A 20,306-nucleotide genomic window follows, 5' to 3' on the forward strand; every position below is an offset into this window, starting at 1 on the left:
TACTCACGATGAACAACGTGAGTAAATGCCTTTTAAAGCGGTCAAAATATCCGATGTGTTAAAGCTGCACCCTCACAGATTGAACGTTTGGCATTTATTTATTTTTTTGTCTACAAGCGAGCCAATTTTTGCGAAAATCCATGGACACCAGTTATATAAGACTGCTGACAAAAATCAATCGCAGATTTTTATATTTAAGTTCAAAAAATGATGTTTTATGCAATTTTCTGATATTCATTTTTAAACGGAAATGTGAAACTCTACGATCTGATTTTTTGTCAGAAATCTTATATCATTGGTTTGCAGATATTTACGCAATAAATTGCTCTTTCCAAGACAAAAAATATAAAAGTCGTTAAAATGGTTAATCTTTGAGAGTGCAGCTTTAACAAAGAAATGAAAAGGTTGAAAAGGGAAGGAATAGTAATGTCTGATGTGTTATTTAGTTTAAGCGTTATATTTTTTACAACGATTGTGAAAAAAGCCATGCTGGCTTATACTAAGTCACTCTCGTTGGCACGATGTTGCGCGAGAGTGTGGTCTTGTGGTGTGGTAGAGACCGGAGTACCCGGAGAAAACCCACTTGTCCGACTTAGTAACTTCTAACGAAACTCTTATGCGCCAAGGCAGGGAATCGAACCCGGGTCGCCTTGGTGAGAAGCGAGTGCGCTAACCACTTCACTAACCGGACATTTTTTTTACCATGTGCTACTTAGGTGACGAAGTGGTCCGATATTAATATCAAATTAAAAGAAAAACTATGTCAATTGTACATAAGTACACAAAGGTTGACCTTGACAGGACAGAGCGTGGTTTATGCTGATCTGATATAAACAATAATATTCATACTTGTAAATAAGACAAGTACTTCACTCCACTCGAAACTTCCGCAAGGAACAGCATCCAGTATAAGTTTGCAAATCCGGTTTACTTGCAAACTTAGTTTTTTTATTATCTTAGATATCAACTTCAAAAGCGACACATAGAAAGTTTGCCCATTAAATAAGAAATATTTTAAGTAAAATTAAAAAAAAAGTTTTAAGAAATATGAAAATTTTAATTCCACAATTGATTTCTCCCGTTGGCCACCAATTGGATTTTAGGTCCCCCGCGGGGTTTTGGCAAACTCCAATTGGAGAATTTTCCATATGAGCCGAAACGGGGGAAAAAATCAGCAATTTGAAAAAAATCAAATATTACAATTTGGAACAGAAAATTACATTTCTATGTATGTCTGTAGTACTAGATTCATAAACATAATTAAAATCTAATAAATAATCAAAAATTATGATTTTGTAAAAACGGCTCTCCAATTGGGGAAAATTCCAATTGGAGAATCCCACAGTCAATTTCTATAGATAAAAGCCACCAATTGGAGTTCACAGAAGTTGGTGATCACAGAAGTTGGAGGAATCACCAGTTGGAAACTTTCACCGTATAACATCTGCTGGGGAGAAATAAAGTTGTGATATATACATGTCATGATATTATTGCTCATTAATTTAATATTGTAGATTATTCAAGAAAATAACATTGCAAGATGTTACCTGATTTCGAGTATTACATCGGTGTTTTCACTTGTGACGTTGTGTGCAATCTAAAACAGTGATCTTAAATACAACTGCGTCAGATTTGCGAATTATTTATCCTTTTCTGAAGCCTTCTGGTCCTAGATGCTCGAAAATATTAAATACTTTTAAAAAGAATAACTTACTAATTTTCATTTCCTGGTGGGCTCAATTTGTGTCTTTCAGTTAATCGAATAGGTTAGAGAACACCATCTTATATTTATCCTATGCAAAAGTGGCTTCTTTTTATTATTTCGTTTCCATCACTCACGGTATGTTATTTTTCTTGTCATATGAAATGGGTACATATATGTATGATAGCACTATCACGAACCTATTACCAGTATAGGTTAAACAATTATTTATAAGTCAGTGATATTATTTATAAATGTTCTATAACATTGTGTATTGACTTAATACTTCGTAAAAAAATAAGCTCAACAATCATTCTTTGTTTCAGAATTCATCCATTTCAAATGATTCTTTGAAAAGGAGCCATTTTCTCGGTTCACTTATTGTCAGGGTTTAGGAGCTGTAGCTAAAAGCAGTGACGAAATTCGTTTACACTCTTAAATTGTGCTCAGTTACATTGAACACCTGCCATAACTGAATGATAGCTTTACATTGATAAATAAGAAGTAAATATATCCAAATACTATTGCAAGGGGTATTTTTTTGCAAAAGTGTATAGCCCTTCACGCAATTCATGATAGTTTAAAAACTCATGTCTTGAATGACATTATCTTTGATCAAGTATACGTTCTAAGCATTAGGAATGATATTGTTCATATTGTTTCATCCTGCTACCTGTTTGCATGTTTTTGTTCGTTTATCAAATATACGCATGTACTTTGCTTATCAATATCATGTCCACGTGTTTGTGAATGGAGGATAAAGATACTGTAATAATGTTTCAAAGATGAATATCGTTAAACACGTTGATTAAATATTAACATATTTTTAAATCACATTTATGAGAGTTAGGCGAAGATTTTGTGATGGATTTTATATTTGCTACTGTACAATAGGGGAGGTTACTGCGTAGGAGACGAACATTTTCTTAAACCGGTTTAGCATCAAATCAAGTAGGACCTACTCCGGTGACCTCAGACGAACATTCGTGTAAAAAATGGATTGAAATGGACAATCATAAACTTTTGGGCTATGGACTTATTGAAGACAACTGTATGGTAAGTCTAAATGCCGTTTGTTTTCATGATGGTTTAAATGATAAGAATTGTTTGTTATTTTTGATCACGCACAGGTATGCCCCCCCCCCCCCCCCACATAGTGACATTACTCCCCAAAGCTTTGTCTGCTTTTTCCCCGCAAAATTTCCTCGGGAATGGGCGTAACCTAGGTTCCCTTTGGTGCGAGGACATTTTACCATCAGTTCATTCCTGCAGGGAAGGAATTTAAGCGGGGGTTAGTCCACCTAAATGGCCTTCAGTCTTTTGAAGATTTTTAGACTATGGCAGACTCGAGACAGGGATACATAATGTAGTTAGTGTCGGTTAGAACCAGCCGCCCACCCGGGTAGCCCAGTTGGTTAGAGCGCCATGCTAGTGTTCCGGCGGTCGTGGGTTCGAGCCCCACACCGGGCGCACTTTTCCTCCCAGGTTAACTTTAATAACAAATGTCAAAATAATAAAAAAGTATCCCTGATTGCTAATTATTGTAGCTTTATAAAGCCGGGGTTGGCTGAACCGAAAATCCCACTATTCCCCGGACCTGGGGAGTTCATGGTTACAATTGACTGCAATCATTTTTTTAAAAAAAAAAGGTAAAAAAGTGTTAAAAAAGTGTTATTGTTTATCCTTCAAACTAAATTCAATTGACGCCAAGTCTATTGCTAACTATTGCACCAGTCAATTGTACATAGAAACAGTGATTCTTCACAATCATGTGCTTATTTGTTTGTCATACTGTACCAAATTATTTGGGAATATTGTTAGCACATGTTTTAATAATACCATTTTACCTCAGGACAATTTTTCAATAAGAACTCAGTCAAGTATGAAATATTTCCATTTTGGAAGAATGCTGTAGATCTTTTACATTTGAAGATTTGGAAATTATTATTGGTTATTCTTTAAAAAGTGTCAAAATTTGAGTAGATCTATGGTAATGCAATTAGTAGCTCAAAATTTTAATCCTTCAATTGTTATTTTAAAAACTGTTTTACTTACCGTAAATGACTGGGTATAAGACGATAGGGGGTATAAGACGCAGGCAAAAAAATATGTGAAAAATCAGAGAAAAAAACTTGTTTTTGGTTAAAAGACGCATAGAAAAAATGTCAAAATCGTCCGGCATTTTCAGCCACCATGTTTGTTGACAGTGACAAAAAATTTTTTTTCGTGAAAATGGCGATGGTTATCTTTAAAACCATACAACCATACTGTCGAGAATGAAAAGTTATGTTATGCAAAAAATATTTTGACAGTGCCCAACTTTGCTTTTTTATATGTAAGTTTGATTATTGTTTAATTCAATTTATTATTCAAAATAATATTGAATACCGTAATTCACAAGAGTTCGGACACCATAAATTAAATTTTTTTTTCGCTCTCCGAATACATAGAAAATTATCATTTTTGCATTTTATTTACATGTTTGTTTAACCTGCCTTTTTTCTTCATGTTTGCTGTTTACCACTTATTAATTTATCCGTAGTAATCAATGGTCATAAACTTATTTATTACGCCTATAAGTGTAAATCCTTCATGAAGTTAATTAAAACACCATTTTATACATGCACTGAACTGAATAAACACATTCTATCGGCTTCAGATCAAAGAGTCACACTGTGTGACGTCACATAACTTACAGTTATACCCACGAGGATCTCGTGGAGAGCATGGACATTGCTATGCAGGATTAATGTATAACTGTACGATTATTGCTTCATATAGTCTATAAGTGTGGTACAAGTTTAAAAGCTTATTGGCAGATCGTTTTACAAACATGCCATGTCGATGTTTTCTTAATCCCTTGATTGCCCTTGTTGTTTGTTTAATCCTCAAATAAATATATCACACTTCCTTTTCAACAGGCAATAAATCGTTTAGGATGGGTAGTAACTAATTAAATTGTCTCAGTGGTGTATACAGTTAGGTAATCTAGCCAGGCATTGTAAAGATAAAAATCAATAATCTTCGTCTGTGAAACTTGGTAACTATGAAAGTTATGATTGATGTCCTTTGGGTGCCCGAAAATTAGGTACGCAAAATAAATTATTTGGGGAAATAATTATGGGTGTCCAAATATTTAGAGTGTCCGAACTCTTAGGTGAATTACGGTAACTTTAATCGAAAAATATTTTTGTTGAAATTATAAACGTCTTACGATATACCGTATCCCGATCTTCAACTGCCGTTTTAACCCGTATATACTCGATCAATATGACGCGAGTAACATCCCTTTCTACATAAATCTAAACAAACTCTCGGCTTGAAATTGACCTCAGAAAAAAAGTTCAAAAAATTGTTACTGGGTATTATACGCAGGCATTTTTTTGCATCAAAATCTGAGGGAAAAAAGTGCGTCTAATACCCAGTCATTTACGGTAATGATAAAGGAAAATTATTCATTTTATTAAACAGATGTACACAAGAAGGTATGCAATTCTAATTTTGTTAATTTTATCCAAAATTGAAAACTTATGGCTAAGTATCTGTAGATGTTGATATATATTATATATATATACAATTGACTGTTTTTATTGCTTATTAGTGTTGGGACTGAAATATTACTATAGATAATCGGTTTATGAAAACAATCAATGATCGATTATTAATCGTTTTAATCATTATTTAACTATCTTAGGTCATCATATATAAGGCATATAGATAAACTACATGAACCAGTTTAAGAAAAAATGTTCCCTTACAATATTATTTGTACATTTATTTGTATAAATTACATTATTTATTCAGAACGCAACTATACTTTAGTGTTTACAAGTTACTATTACAGATCATGAGACTGCAGGCTCTAAATTTTGTGTACGGTATTGAATACATGTGTAAAGTAAACACAAAGAAAAATATCAATTTCGTTTTGATAATCTGAGTCAGTAACAAGTAAAACAAACAGTTGAATATTCTGTGTTTTACAAGAACATTTTCTTTCAGAAAACTGAGAAAACTAAATTATTACATGATTTAAGAAGTAAACAATACCGGTAACATTTTAAAACCACAAAAGTGTGATGTTGAGAACCAATCCTTTTGCAGTTAAATTACAAAGAAAATTTGTAATAAGGTACTGTAGTGAGCTACTGACATGATAATATGACTAGATAACACAATATAGTACCACATGAACATTTCAACATTAACATGTATTGACCAGAAACAAAATATATTTTCAAGACAATCTTTTAACTGGTAGTCGGTAGTGGTTACGTCTCTTGTTTCTATAATCGATTGTTCAAATTTCACTATCGATTGTCGCTGATGAAGGCCTTTCCGATCAATTGTCGATTATAACTGATCTTCGGCACAACACTATTGCTTATACTTCAGCGTTTTGAGATAAAATTTCATTAAGTTTCAAGTAATATTTTTCATATACTATATCAATATAATTTCCATGTTCTTTTTTTTTAATAATGATATAGATAGACTATACTAATTAGTGATGTTCTGATGATCAATTATAATGAAAAAATAACTGGTATGTTCCTGAAATCAGTTTTTCTTACTCTTTCATCTTGTCAATTTTGTTCAGTTGTAATCATTAACAATATGGCTAAAGCAACAACAACATTAATAGTGGGGTTTTTTGGTGAAATTTACTGCCTTACTGCCTTCTTCCCTAGTGAAAACTTGTCCATTTTTCATCATATTTTATGTTTTCCAAATTTGATAAGTGGAGATTTCATAACATTAATGAATAAAAAATCTTGAAAAGACTGACTATAAATGAACAAAATAATATATGCATAAAAATCTTTAAAACATGTAGTATATAGAATATTTTAGCACAAGCCCACAATCATGCACTGGTGAAAATTATGTCATCGGGGCTTGTTCTAATTCTGAATTTAATATAGCAGGGCTTGAAAAAAAAAATATGCCAAGCAATAGAGTAATAATTCAGGCTTGTTCATCCCGAACTCCAATTTCGATGATATATTTTGCCATTAAAATCTAAATTAGATATTTAAGCCTGATTTTGTATTTTTCCCAATGTCAACTTTTTTTCCCAAACTGTATTGTACAGGTGGTAAAAATAATTCCATAAAATACACTAACTAGATATTTTCAATCCTTTACCTAACATAAGTAGAGTAAAGGATGATGAGTTTTTGTACAAGAATAAAATTACAAGTACGGTACCAGGTATTGTCAAAAAATATTTCTTCTATTAATAAACAGCAACGTGAGTGGAACTGATTACCAATAGTCAAACCAGTGTGTGTATACCACGTGATAAATTACGTCATATATGCTACGTCGGAAGGCAACATTTTGCTTAAAATGAACACTTAAATTAAAGATACCTTTTCTTTTACACCACCATTATAAATGAAACAAAGGGCAGTCTATGCCGCTTAAAGAGCCCCGCATTTGTTTTATTACCGACATTTGATAAAGTCATTAGTTTCATCAAACGCTTCGCCCGTTTTCAAAATCATGTTTTGACAGTGCTCCGTCCGACGGCGGTATTGTGAAAAGGTTTGTCGAAGTGTTTAAAGCAATTAAACTCGCAATCAAACTCTGGTAAATGGCCGAAAGCAAGGCTCCATAGGTGGCGTAGACTGCGCTTTCTTTCATTTAAAATGGTGAAGAAATAGTAAAGTTATCTTTGTTTAAAGTCTTTTTAGCTCACCTGTCACTTTGTGACAAGGTGAGCTTTAGTGATCGCCTTTTGTCCGGCATGCATCGTGCGTCGTCCGTCAACAATTTACTTAAAAGACTTCTCCTTAACCGCTTGGCCAATATTAATAAAACTTCATAGGGATGTCCCTTAAAAGACTTCTCCTCCTTAACCGCTTGGCCAATATTAATAAAACTTCATAGGGATGTCCCTTGGGTGGTCTTCTATCAAAGTTGTTCAAAGAATTCAATTCCATGCAGAACTCTGGTTGCCATGGCAACCAAAAGGAAAAACTTTAAAAATCTTCTTCTCCCAAACCACAAAGCTTAGGCCGTTGATATTTGGTAGTTAGGATCACCAAATAGTCCTCTACCAAGATTGTTCAAATTATGGCCCTTGGGTCAAAATTGGCCACGCCCCGGGGGGTCATGGGTTTTCTCTATATGTTTATAGTGAAAACTTAAGAAATCTTCTCCTCTGAACTTACTTGGTCTAGAGATTAGATATTTGGCGTGATTCATCGTCTAGTGGACCTCTACAAAGTTTGTTCAAATTATGGCCCTGGGGTCAAAATTGGCCCCACCCCGGGGGGTCATGGGTATTTTCTATATGTTTATAGTTAAAACTTCAAAAATCTTCTCCTCTGAACTTACTTGGACTAGAGCTTAGATATTTGGCATGATTCATCGTCTAGTGGACCTTTACAAAAATTATTCAAATTATGGCCTTGGGGTCAAAATTGGCCACGCCCCGGGGGGTCATGGGTTTTCTCTATATGTTTATAGTGAAAACTTCAAAAATCTTCTCTTTTGAACTTACTTGGACTAGAGCTTAGATATTTGGCATGATTCATCGTCTAGTGGACCTCTACAATGACTGTTCAAATTATGGCCTTGGGGTCAAAATTGGCCCCGCCCCTGGGGGGGCATGGGTTTTCTCTATATGTTTATAGTAAAAAAAATCAAAAATCTCCTCTGAACTTACGTTGCTTAGAGCTTAGATATTTGGCATGATTCATCGTCTAGTTGACCTCTACAAAGTTTGTTCAAATTATGGCCCTGGGGTCAAAATTGGCCCCACCCCGGGGGGTCATGGGTATTTGCTATATGTTTATAGTTAAAACTTCAAAAATCTTCTCCTCTGAACTTACTTGGACTAGACCTTAGATATTTGGCATGATTCATGGTCTAGTGGACCTTTACAAAAATTGTTCAAATTATGGCCTTGGGGTCAAAATTGGCCACGCCCCGGGGGGTCATGGGTTTTCTCTATATGTTTATAGTGAAAACTTCAAAAATCTTCTCCTTTGAACTTACTTGGACTAGAGCTTAGATATTTGGCATGATTCATCGTCTAGTGGACCTATACAAAGACTGTTCAAATTATGGCCTTGGGGTCAAAATTGGCCCCGCCCCGGGGGGTCATGGGTATACTCGATATGTTTATAGTTAAAACTTCAAAAATCTTCTCCTCTTAACTTACTTGGACTAGAGCTTACATATTTGGCATGATTCATCGTCTAGTGGACCTCTACAAAGATTGTTCAAATTATGGCCCTGAGATCAAAATTGGCCCCGCCCCCTGGGGGGTCATGGGTTTTCTCTATATGGTTATAGTAAAAAAAATCAAAAATCTCCTCTGAACTTACGTTGCTTAGAGCTTAGATATTTGGCATGATTCATCGTCTAGTGGACCTCTACAAAGATTGTTCAAATTATGGCCTTGGGGTCAAAATTGGCCCCGCCCCGGGGGGTTAGGGTATTCTCTATAATTATGTTTATAGTTAAAACTTCAAAAATCTTTTCCTCTGAACTTACTTGGACTAGAGCTTAGATATTTGGAATGATTCATCGATTAGTGGACCTCTACAAAGATTGTTCAAATTATGGCCCTGAGATCAAAATTGGCCCTGCCCCCTGGGGGGTCATGGGTTTTCTCTATATGTTTATAGTGAAAACTTCAAAAATCATCTCCTCTGAACTTACGTGGCTAAGAGCTTAGATATTTGGCATGATTCATCGTCTAGTGGACCTCTACAAAGTTTGTTCAAATTATGGCCCTGGGGTCAAAATTGGCCACACCCTGGGGCTGATGGGTTTTCTCTATATGTGTTATAGTGAAAACTTAAAAAATCTGTGCAATATATGACAGGTGAGCAATTCAGGGCCATTTGGCCCTCTTGTTTTAAATCAAAATATTGCCTTCTGACGTAGCATTTATGACGCAATTTATCACGTGGTTTACACACACTGCAAACAGGAACTGATTCCCAACACTTTAGTTCTTCAAGCATTCTGTGCAACTCTCCAAACCTGCCCCAGGGTCTGAAGTAAAAAAAAAATGACCTCATAAATATTCTGCTTTGTGGCATGTTATTAAATGCTTGATCAACACATATCCACTGAATATTATATATATATCTTAAAATGTCTGACCTCATCAAATACAAAAGAATCAGTTACTACAATTCAAAAAAAGGATTTTGGTATTAATTTTCTGTCACATAGCTTAGACTTTAAAATTCTAATTAGCTCTTAAAACATGATTTAACATAAGTCATATATGCACTTGCCACTTGACCATTACAAGTTAAAAGGCCATAAATCACTGACTGTGTAAATCACTGATGGTGCAATCAATTGGAAACAAATGGAAATATTACTAGATTTTGATTGGATGCCTCCATTCAGAGTTTATTATATATCAGGATTTTGATCCAATCACATTGTGTGTTATACCTAATCTGATGACAAAACAATTTTTAGGCGGAGCTAAATTAGTCCCACCCAATCAAGAAAGGAACATTACTTTGAATTTGTGTCATTAAGAAACAAAACTCTTCCATATTTCTGTATATTTTCTAAGCATTCTCGTTCATTTAGGATGTCAAGTGTATAATCTTTGATCCCATTTCTAAATGTAAATAAAATCCCGTATTGCTGTTAGCATTTCTTATTACATCATCATATCATTTTATGTTTAAATAATTGCTTTGCTTATTTATTAGACTAGTTAAACAGACAGTGTTTCTGTAATGAATATGGAATTCTTTATAATTGGAGATTTTGGAAATGGAAATTTAAGGGGTTTGCTTTAAGAATGAAGGCAATGAAAAATAATACATTTTACATAAAAAAAGTTGTTAAAATTCAAATCTAAATCATACTCTTTACCTGAAAAAGATTTTATTTATTTATTTTTTTATTCTTGAAGTACAGATATATATATATGTCATATTTTCCATTTTAGAATTTTTAAAGAAAGTTGAAGAACTTGAGAAAAAGAAATTTTAGAAAGAAAATTTTCAGTCATATGATTAAGTGAATGTATCAGTTAGTCAGAGACCTAATGTTCTACTTTGCTTTGCAAATGCTTTGTCTTTTTAATTGTAGTGCAGTGAAAGTTGTGTTTCTTTTATGAATATATATGGTACTCTTTATAATAGGAGATTTTACTTAATCATACCCTCATTGAACAATTTCTTATAATATAAGGGAATGGTTTCTGGAGGAAAAATAATTAAAGTAATAGATTTTATAGTATCAAAAAGGCTATTGATTGAAAGTATTAAATTAAATCTTTATCAAACTCTTCACTTTGATAATAATTTAAAAATTGAATGATTCTAAAAATATCGAGCTATATGTAATAATTTAAACAAATTTGAAGAGCTTGAGAACCAGAAATTTACAACTTTTAATATTTAGTGTAGCATCTTTTCTGTACTAGGTAGTGTCAAGGTTTTTCCTGCAGTCCTACTGTGGGGACATTTAAAAGTGTCTGACAAGTTTATGATATACACAGAATGGTGTCACTGTTTCCCACAAGGATCATAAAAACAATTAAAAGGCCTTTTTTCAAAGAACGAAGTCATTCAATACATAGGAAAAGCAATAAATAAGGCCATTTCATAGTAACTTAAATTTAGACTTAGAAAAAGAAAACTTACAAGTATGGTGGTGCCTAGAATTATGCTATTTAAATGACTTATCAGTATGTGGAAAATGCAGCTATTATAATTTCAACAACTTTAAGGTTTAAATGACAGTATATTAATTATAAATTATTATTCACAAGTAGTTTTAAGGTCAATATGTTTTAAATTTTATTGGGACTTTCCTTAGTGGCGGTGGGGGACAATATTGTGCGAGTGTTCTTCAGGGTTGGAGCTGTGGAGGATGGTATATTAACGTTGACACACTTTAATAATTGTTGACACTCAAATAGGATTATCAAATATATATTTTGATATTTAAAATATCCAATCAAGTTCCATTTCTTGAAACACATATATGATATGTAAACGTGAATTAATCGCCAAATTATAATAAATTAAAGCTGCACTCTCACAGATTTACCAATATTACAACTGTTTTTTTATTTTTGTCTTGGAAAAAGCAAATTTTTGGTAAATATAGATCTGCAAATCAATGATTGAAGATTGCTGACAAAAGCTAACATCAAAGATTGGCATATTTCGGTCAGAAATTAATAATTAATGACTTAAGCCTTACTAACGATTTAAGAAAACTGCATAAAACATTAATATATATGTGTGGCATGTTAGTATTAAAAGTTTAGCAACTAAAAAAGAACACAAGTCATGCATTCAGTGACATATAAAACAATAAAATTGTATTGTTCAGAATTTAAGATATAAAGAAGAATTAATGTACATTTTTATTTATTTTTAATTCAATATACATAAATCACAGACCTATAAACCATAGTTTATAGGTCCATGACAATATATCATTGAAGGCTACTGACCCTGATCAAATTTTGATAAGAAATTTTTCAGTAGCAACTCTCTGACTGTTATCTTTGCCTTCATCTAAAAGCACCAAGTATTGTCATGGTAACTGTCTTTACTGTGTATAATTAAGATCTTAGTTGGTCATTTTCCTACTGATATTTATCAAATATAGTCAATTTGCCTGCTAATAGTTTAAATGATCTTATTGACAAAATAAATTGGAATGGTTGAAAAAAGCATATCATTAAAATTTGCTGTTGGAATATATTCTGTGGAATAAATAATAGAATTATATAGAGATATATATAGTTACTTTAAATAAGTTTTGTTTTTAACTAAATTACATAAAAAAATGAATTGAACTGTTGTTTTTTCACACAAAAAATATTTGTTCATTCCTGGATCTTTTGATGAAAAAAATATGTTTTAGATCACCTGCATCATTGTCATAAAAAAACATTAGCCTATTCAGATCACTAAAACTCAAAACATGTTCAAGAAGTGAAAGCCCAAAATTGGCAAATACTGAGACAAATGAACTTGGTTTTGTTATATATCAGTGTGTGTATATCACATGATATGTGCAGTCACAAATGCTGCAACAGTAGGCAATATTCCTTTGAATGACTTAAAAGTTAAAACAGAAGACAACTTTTATTTTTCTTCACCATTTTGAATTAACTAAAGAACAGACTATACAGCTGCAAAGAGCCCTGTATTTGTTTTCTTACCGGTGTTGATAAGATGATTACTTTTCTCAAACACTTTAAAGCTGCACTCTCACGGATTTACCATTTTGACAAATCTTTTATTTTTTTGTCTTTGAATGAGCCAATTTTTGCCAAAATATCTGCTATAAGTGATATAAGACTGCTGACATAAGATCTGACTAAACTAATTTTAATGGCATAAAGCATTACTAACAGTTTAAGAAAAATGCACAAGTATCCATTTTTTAAATTAAAATTGGTGATCTGATTTTTTGTCAGCACTCTTATATCACTGGTTTCCATTCATTTTCGCATAAAGTGGCTCATTCCAAGATAATTTTTTTTTTTTTTTAAAACGATCAATCTGTGAGAGTGCAGCTTTAATATACCTGTAAAGACTTGTCATAGTGTGCCAAGAAACTAAACTCTCAATCAAACTTTGGTAAAAGATCAAATGCGGGGCTCTGTGTGTGCGGCATAGACTGTGCTAATTTTTATTTAATATGATGAAGAGCTAGTTAAGTTATCTTCATATGAAGCAAAAAAAATGTTTCAATACCCTGTATGAATTTTCTTCACCGGATATTGATTCATAAAAAAACTTGCTGTAGGGTGCGGAGCTACTTTTCGCTATATGTCTAAATGGAAAAATCTTCTCCTCAGATCCTGCTGGCCTGTTTTCAAAATAATGTCACAGAAATGTTCCTAAGGTTACCATCTGTCAAATTCCTTTACCATATGGTGATCCATAAAAAATATGGTTTCAGAAGGGGGGGATTAGTGGGTGTGGTAGTGGATCTTCACCAAAAGTGTTCAAATATCCCTAAAGTGAAATATAGCCCTGAGTTATTTACCCCATAAAGTAGTAGTCTTACACATTTATTTGTTCATGTTCTGTCAACAACTATGCCGTGTTATTTCAATTTTTATATAAATTATATTGTATTATGAAATATCATTGATAATATAATTATGTAGGATTTGAAAAAAACAACAACTGCATACTGTTATAAATAAAATATGTATATTTTACCAATATATTATCGATGTTGGCCTGTCCAATTTGTATTTTTCCGAGAGTCAATTTTGTTCCCCAATGGGCAAGGCACAAACGGTGAAAATAATTCCAATAAAAGTCACTAATTATTATTATTGTTATTATTATTAATAAACTACTACTGTTTCAGGAGATAAACAGAAACACAGAGGTGCTATACTTTCTGATGGAAAAGACAACAAAAGCATCTCCCATCATTTTGGCGTGGCTCAGATCAAGAGGAGAAATTTAAAAAAGGTAATAACTGAGCAACTAAGAACATGCAAGTTGCACTGGTTAGAGTGTAAGACCCATCTCGCTTCATGAGAATTGATAATCATCAATGTATTAAATCAAGAAATTGAATGTAAGTGTCTTGTCTTTTGCAGTGTTTTTGAAATAGAATTTATTAAAAAAAAAAACTAAATTATTTTTTAATATGATTGTGAATGTGTGATGTTTTCTTCTGATCATTCTCTCTCAAAACCAGATATAGCAAACATATTTCAAGTTGTAGATTTTTTTGTTTTACTTGTAAATATAGTTCTGAGGTTGTATTTTAGGCAAAGTCTTTTTATTCTGCTCAATACAAACTTATTTTGTAAGAATTATGGCCCTTTGTAATTTTTAAACAAATACATTTTTTGTTTATGTTTTTGTAAGCCCATTATAAAGGGACATTTAATATTTTCACCAGCTGCATTATAAAGTCAGACCGAAAGTGTCCAGTAAGTGTTCAAACAATAACTAATTTAGAATCCTTTCTCAAATCAGGTGAGCAATATATATAGGGCCATCTCTGTGTTTGTCTGACAAAAAAACAATAATCAATATTTGAGTTAAATTGACAAATATTGTTGTAAAATGTTTTGTGAAGACATACAATTGGATTACTTTTGGGTTAATAGGATTATGGTTTCTGCACATAAAAATATTTAGAATAATATTTGGGTCAGTCGGTTCATGTTCAATATTACTGATAGTATAAGTGGAAGCAGTGACTTAAAATAAATTACCAAACAGTTTATGCTCAATTGCTTTGAGTTAACATACAAGATATGACACTTGGAATACTAGATCTTGGTGGCATAAATAAAAGACCTTATTTTGTCACATTAACTTGTAATCAAGCACTAACTTCCTCTAAATTCTCTTCAGGTGATGGTTGGGCACAAACAAGAAGACATAGATCACAGGCGTATAGCATATGAGTAGACAGGAGTTTCACACTCTGCCAGACTTACTTCCTCAGACGAGCAGATTTAGGCTTCTCAAGATCACGCACTGCACACTAAGACATAGTCTTTGACTACAACAAGGCCTTAGGGGATGAAAGTACAGAGACCTGTCCAATTGAAATCAATTCTGTGCTGCGTCATTTCTTTATTCTAGAGGTTGATGGACATGATTTATGGCATCAAGTGTGCAGTTTGTCAACTAACTATCAACACAGCAGTCTTGTTCACCAGCTGTGCAACTTGAGCTTTTAGCTTTATTGCTTGAAGCCACTGTATAAGAGGAGGGAAGGTGCAGACTCATCAAAAAGTCTCAAAGTTGAAACTAGGAAAAGAAGTTTGTCAAGAGTGTGAATATTTGCTTTGAAAACAATTGTGACAATGATTTGGTTTCCTTTGAAACTTGATACATACTATGTGTATGTTGAATGAATTGAGATGCTTAAATAAAGAACCACTATTCAAATATCAGGAAACTGCATTTTTCATACTAAATTGGTAAATGATGTCACCATTTCCTGTATGTATTTAGATAAGATATGTTTCCACAATTAATATTTTTAGGGACTATTTCTCAACGTAATGAAATAGATTAAGCGTTATATGAGCTTAATATGTGTTTTCTGTTTCCTTAAAATTGATGAAAAATTGTCAGAAGGTAATGAGACCAGTATCCATTACTGCAATCATACAATAAAAAATACAGGGACAAGCCCACTGCTCATATAATATGATTAAACCTTGTTTAGGGGCATGAGGCAAACAGAGTTACTTTCAAATGTTAAAGATGCACTCTCACACTTTGGATGTTTTGACAACTGTTTTCATTTTTATACCCCCCAAAACAAAGTTTGGGGGGGGGTATACTGGAATCGGGTTGTCCGTCTGTCTGTCTGTCTGTCCGTCTGTCCGTCCGTTTTTTTTTTGTCCGGGATTCATCTTTGTCGCTATTGAACAAATCTTTTTCAAACTTTCAAATATTAATGACCATGATGTAAACCTGTGCCTCCGTGGATTTGGTCAGAGTCGCATGATCCTGAGTGGAGTTGTGGCCCCTTAATGAGTTAAATTGGGCAAAATTAGCTTTGTCCAGGATTCTTCTTTGAAGCTATTGAGCAAATCTTTTTCAAACTTTCAAATATTAATGGCCATGATGTAAACTTTTGCCTCCATGAATTTGGTGGGAGTCACATGATCCTGAGTGGAGTTGTGGCCCCTTAATGAGTTAAATTGGGTAAAATTAGTTTTGTTCGTCCTACTCCTTCGTCATTTTTGAATGAATCTTTTTCAAACTTTTAGCCATGGTGAGAACATTTGCCCCTGTGATTGTGGTTGGAATCACATGATCATGTCTCCAATTATGGCCCCTGAATAAGTTAAAATAGGCAAAAATTATACAGCTTTGTCTAGCCTAATCCTTGGTCATTTTTTCTCATTTTTTCTACAAATCTTTTTCAAACTTTCAGATGTCAATGACCATGATATGAACTGTTGAATATGTGATTTGGTGCACCTGTATTAATCAGAATGTTTGCATGCCTTAAAAAGACCTTTAATTGATTTTGTCCTTAAAAAGACCATCAAAAGTCCTGAAGTTAGGTGCATACAGGCCTTAAATTTGTTACAATATTCGCTTTGGTGGCCTACTCCTTTGTACTGCAACAGGCTCCTGGAGGGGATAAGTGTGGACACAGTACCAACATACTATAGTGACCATTTTGTGATCTCAGCTGCAGTGCCATGGCAGTCCCTGATTCAGTAATAGGTATTCTAAATAAACTAAATAAATGTATTGCCTTGTGCTTTCTTATGATACCATAACTAAGGCCAGGGCAAACAACCTAGACAGGGAAGGATTGGGGGGTATTCGTTAGCCTTTGGCTTACAGTTCTAGTTAGCTCTACTGGCCAAAGGCCCATGTATGCCTAGTTTATGGGCCTTGATAGTATACAAAAATCAGTGTGTCAGTAGGCAATTGCTCGTTAACATGATACAGCCTTTTTGATTGTATCTCAATGAAACTTGTACAGTATCTACATATCCATATGAGCTCGGTTCCTTTCGAAAACCAGCCAGATCCGCCCATGCATGCCAAGATTATGGGCCTTGATAATAAAAAAAAATAGTGTGTCAGTAAACAATTGCTATGTAACACGATACAGTCTTCAGTTTTGATTGTATCTTGATGAAACTTGTCCAGTATATCCATTAGAGCTCAGTTCCTTTCAAAAACCTGATCTGCCCATGTTTCCTGGATTATTGGCCTTGAAATTATTAGATGATGGGCCTTGATAGTATAAAAAATGCTATTTTGTAATAAATGCTTGCGAATATGATACAGTCTTCAGTTTTGAGTATTCAGATACCCATAAGGGGTTGGTTCTTTTCGAAAACAGTGATGTTGACCACACAAACCCAGCCAGTAGAGCATAGGCCCTTTTGGGCCTCTTGTTTGTTTTGGATTGGTACCATCCAGTCTTTGCGAAAAATGCATGGAAACCAGTAATATAAGACTACTGACAAAAAATTCAATTGCAGACTTTTTTATTTAAGTTAAAACATTGATGTTTTATGCACTTTTCTTAAACCGTTAGTAACATTAATCTTCGAAGGAAATATGAAATCTGGGATTTGATGTTTTGTCAGCAATCTTTTACCATTGGTTTGCTGATATTTACGCAAAAATTTGCTCATTCCAAGACAAAACAAAAGTTGTTAAAACGGTATATCTGTGAGAATGCAGCTCTAAATGTTTTGGCAAACATGTTTTTGATTTGGCAGCACAATCAATCTTGAACATTGCTTGATTTTACTGCTGTATTAGAAATTACAGGGGTAATGGGGGATTTTTTTTAGTGTTTTTATTGCTTTTTGTGATTCATACAGTCATACTTCATTCCCCAGGGCACAACTTACAAATAGACAGAACAGGAAAATGGTCATTCTAAAAGGTCAAGGACAATGCAAGTTGAACAATCATATTGTTCATGGCTTGTATTTTTGGTATATTTTGTTGCATATATGCTATAAAAAAGTTGAAAGTTAAAAATAACTTCATAGTTGAAATGATGGCTTTGAATGGTTTTGTCAGTTGAGAAACAGCACTATTAAGAAATATGTTAATGGTACTTTATTATTTTAATCAATTTTAGATATTTGTATGAAAATTATTATCTTATTTTGTACATGAGACCTTTTAAACAGTTATTTATAATTTAACAATGTGTAAATGATCAAAACTTAAAGCTGCACTTTCACAGATTGTCATTTTAGACACTTTAAAATTTTTGTCTCAAAAGCTGATTTGGTTATCATTCCTTTAATTCAGTCATATTAGATAATTCACAATAGAACCAATCAAAAATGTTTGGTAAGACTGCCGAAAAGTTCATTTACATTAAATTGTTCGTAATGCTACTATACCCATAAAACATCATTTTAGCCATAAATATGACAAAATGCAATCTGATCTTATTTCAGAAGTCTTATATCATTTAAAATTGGGTCTATGCAAAAAATGGTCTATTTATAGACCAACAATAAAAGAGTGCCGGTAGTCAAAACGATCAATTAGTGAGATTGCAGCTTTAAATACACCTTTTTAAGTCCGCTGTAAAATTCCAATGGTTTGCCTCAATCTTTAAAGCTAGCATACTGTTTAATTGACAGCCATACTTTTTGTTTAAAAGTATCATGATATGTTTGTACAATGTGTTTATATAATTCATTAAACAAATTTGTTTATCTTGTAATTTGTTTTCTATTATTTAAATGACCCAGACGAAAATTGGGAACGTCAGTGCTAGTTCTTTTACTGCTAATATTCAATGAAGTTTCTATTGGTGTAGCAGCAAGGAGGTGTTACATTAAGGATGCATCATATAAACCAAATTATACATTCATATGCACAACATATAGGCGTGTAGCCACCTATACGTGAATACGCGGCTGAAAAAAACATGGTTCTGAAAAAAAAACACTGAAGTAGCAGTATGCGAACTTGACTACATGATCCAAAAACTGGTTATTTTCCAGAATGCACTAGATTGCACCATGGTTTTCAAAATTTTCTGAGGGGGGCATGCCCCCGAACCCCCCAGCACATTTATGAATCCACACGAATAGAGGGGTAGCTACGCCCCTGACATTATTGAAACCACAATGTGGCTAAACAACACTTGTATGATTATCCTACGCAGTGATCTCCCATGGAAAATGCAATCGTCAAAGAATCTAAAGGGGATGTTTATATGGACTAGATTTGAAATACACCAAGTGTTTAAAAATGTTGATTTCAGTCACGAAGAGAATCAACCATACTCCTCACTTGTTGGAGTAAGATGAAAAGTCCACTTACCGCGGGAAAGAAAGTACATTTAAAATATTCATTTGATTCAATTGACTTTATCTTTTTATAAATATGTTGCAATACATAAAATACGTTATTTTTTTTTATAATTGTTCACCCATGTTGAATTTTATTTGGCAAATTTATTAGAGATTTATATATTAAGAAACTCAGTTTTTTAGTATGTGAATGGTTTGGACCGGCTTCCTCAGCCGCTAAAGGGATATGTTTATGACATACTTTTTAAAATCTTTCTCACTTGAGTATTTGAGTGAATTTAAGTGAAGCGTACAGGGTTTTGAAAATGCATCTTTTACTTGGATTTTATAGCTTGTTATTACGAAATAAAGTATTGTGAATCAAACTAAGTGTTAAAGCTAAGCTATTGATGGCTGGAACCCTAAATGTTGATATGTGCTAAAATATATAGTCTTTGAAGTCCAAAATTTTGAAATGCGTTACAAACACGATTCAACAAAAGGCTGTTGCACAATCAATTGATTGACATAATCTTCGAGTATGTGTTATCTGCACCGGCATGGGCTTGCTCCCATCTTTTTTTAAAAATGCAATTGAAGTATAAAAGAAAATCAACCTGGTTGCTATTATTTCTGCAAATTCAGTACCAAGGAGTAAAATAAATATAAGTGTTCAGATGCATTACGAGAAAAAAATATGTCTGGTGTTAAAACATGAGAGAGTCTCTTTAAACAGAAAAGTTTTGGCAGATAGTCAGTCAGATGATCATAATTGTATAAATAATAGCTTTTAAACGTCGTCATTCCTGTTCATCAGAGGTCGGATGATAAATATAATGCATAGCATCA

The 20,306-nt window shown here is 33.3% G+C and overlaps 1 long non-coding RNA gene across 2 annotated transcripts; it reads left to right on the forward strand.

Moving 5' to 3' along the window:
* The first annotated feature begins 2,355 nt into the window (after positions 1-2,355).
* LOC128244675 (uncharacterized) lies at positions 2,356-18,858 on the forward strand. 2 transcript variants are annotated; one of them, XR_008263013.1, is made up of 3 exons: positions 2,356-2,758; positions 14,048-14,154; positions 15,055-18,858. It is a non-coding gene; the product is annotated as an uncharacterized LOC128244675 (long non-coding RNA). The 2 variants fall into 2 exon arrangements; XR_008263118.1 differs by lacking the exon at positions 2,356-2,758 and adding an exon at positions 3,004-3,187.
* Positions 18,859-20,306: the final 1,448 nt, after the last annotated feature.

This window comes from Mya arenaria, chromosome 1 (assembly GCF_026914265.1).
Source record: "Mya arenaria isolate MELC-2E11 chromosome 1, ASM2691426v1".
Classification (NCBI taxonomy): Eukaryota; Metazoa; Mollusca; class Bivalvia; order Myida; family Myidae; genus Mya; species Mya arenaria.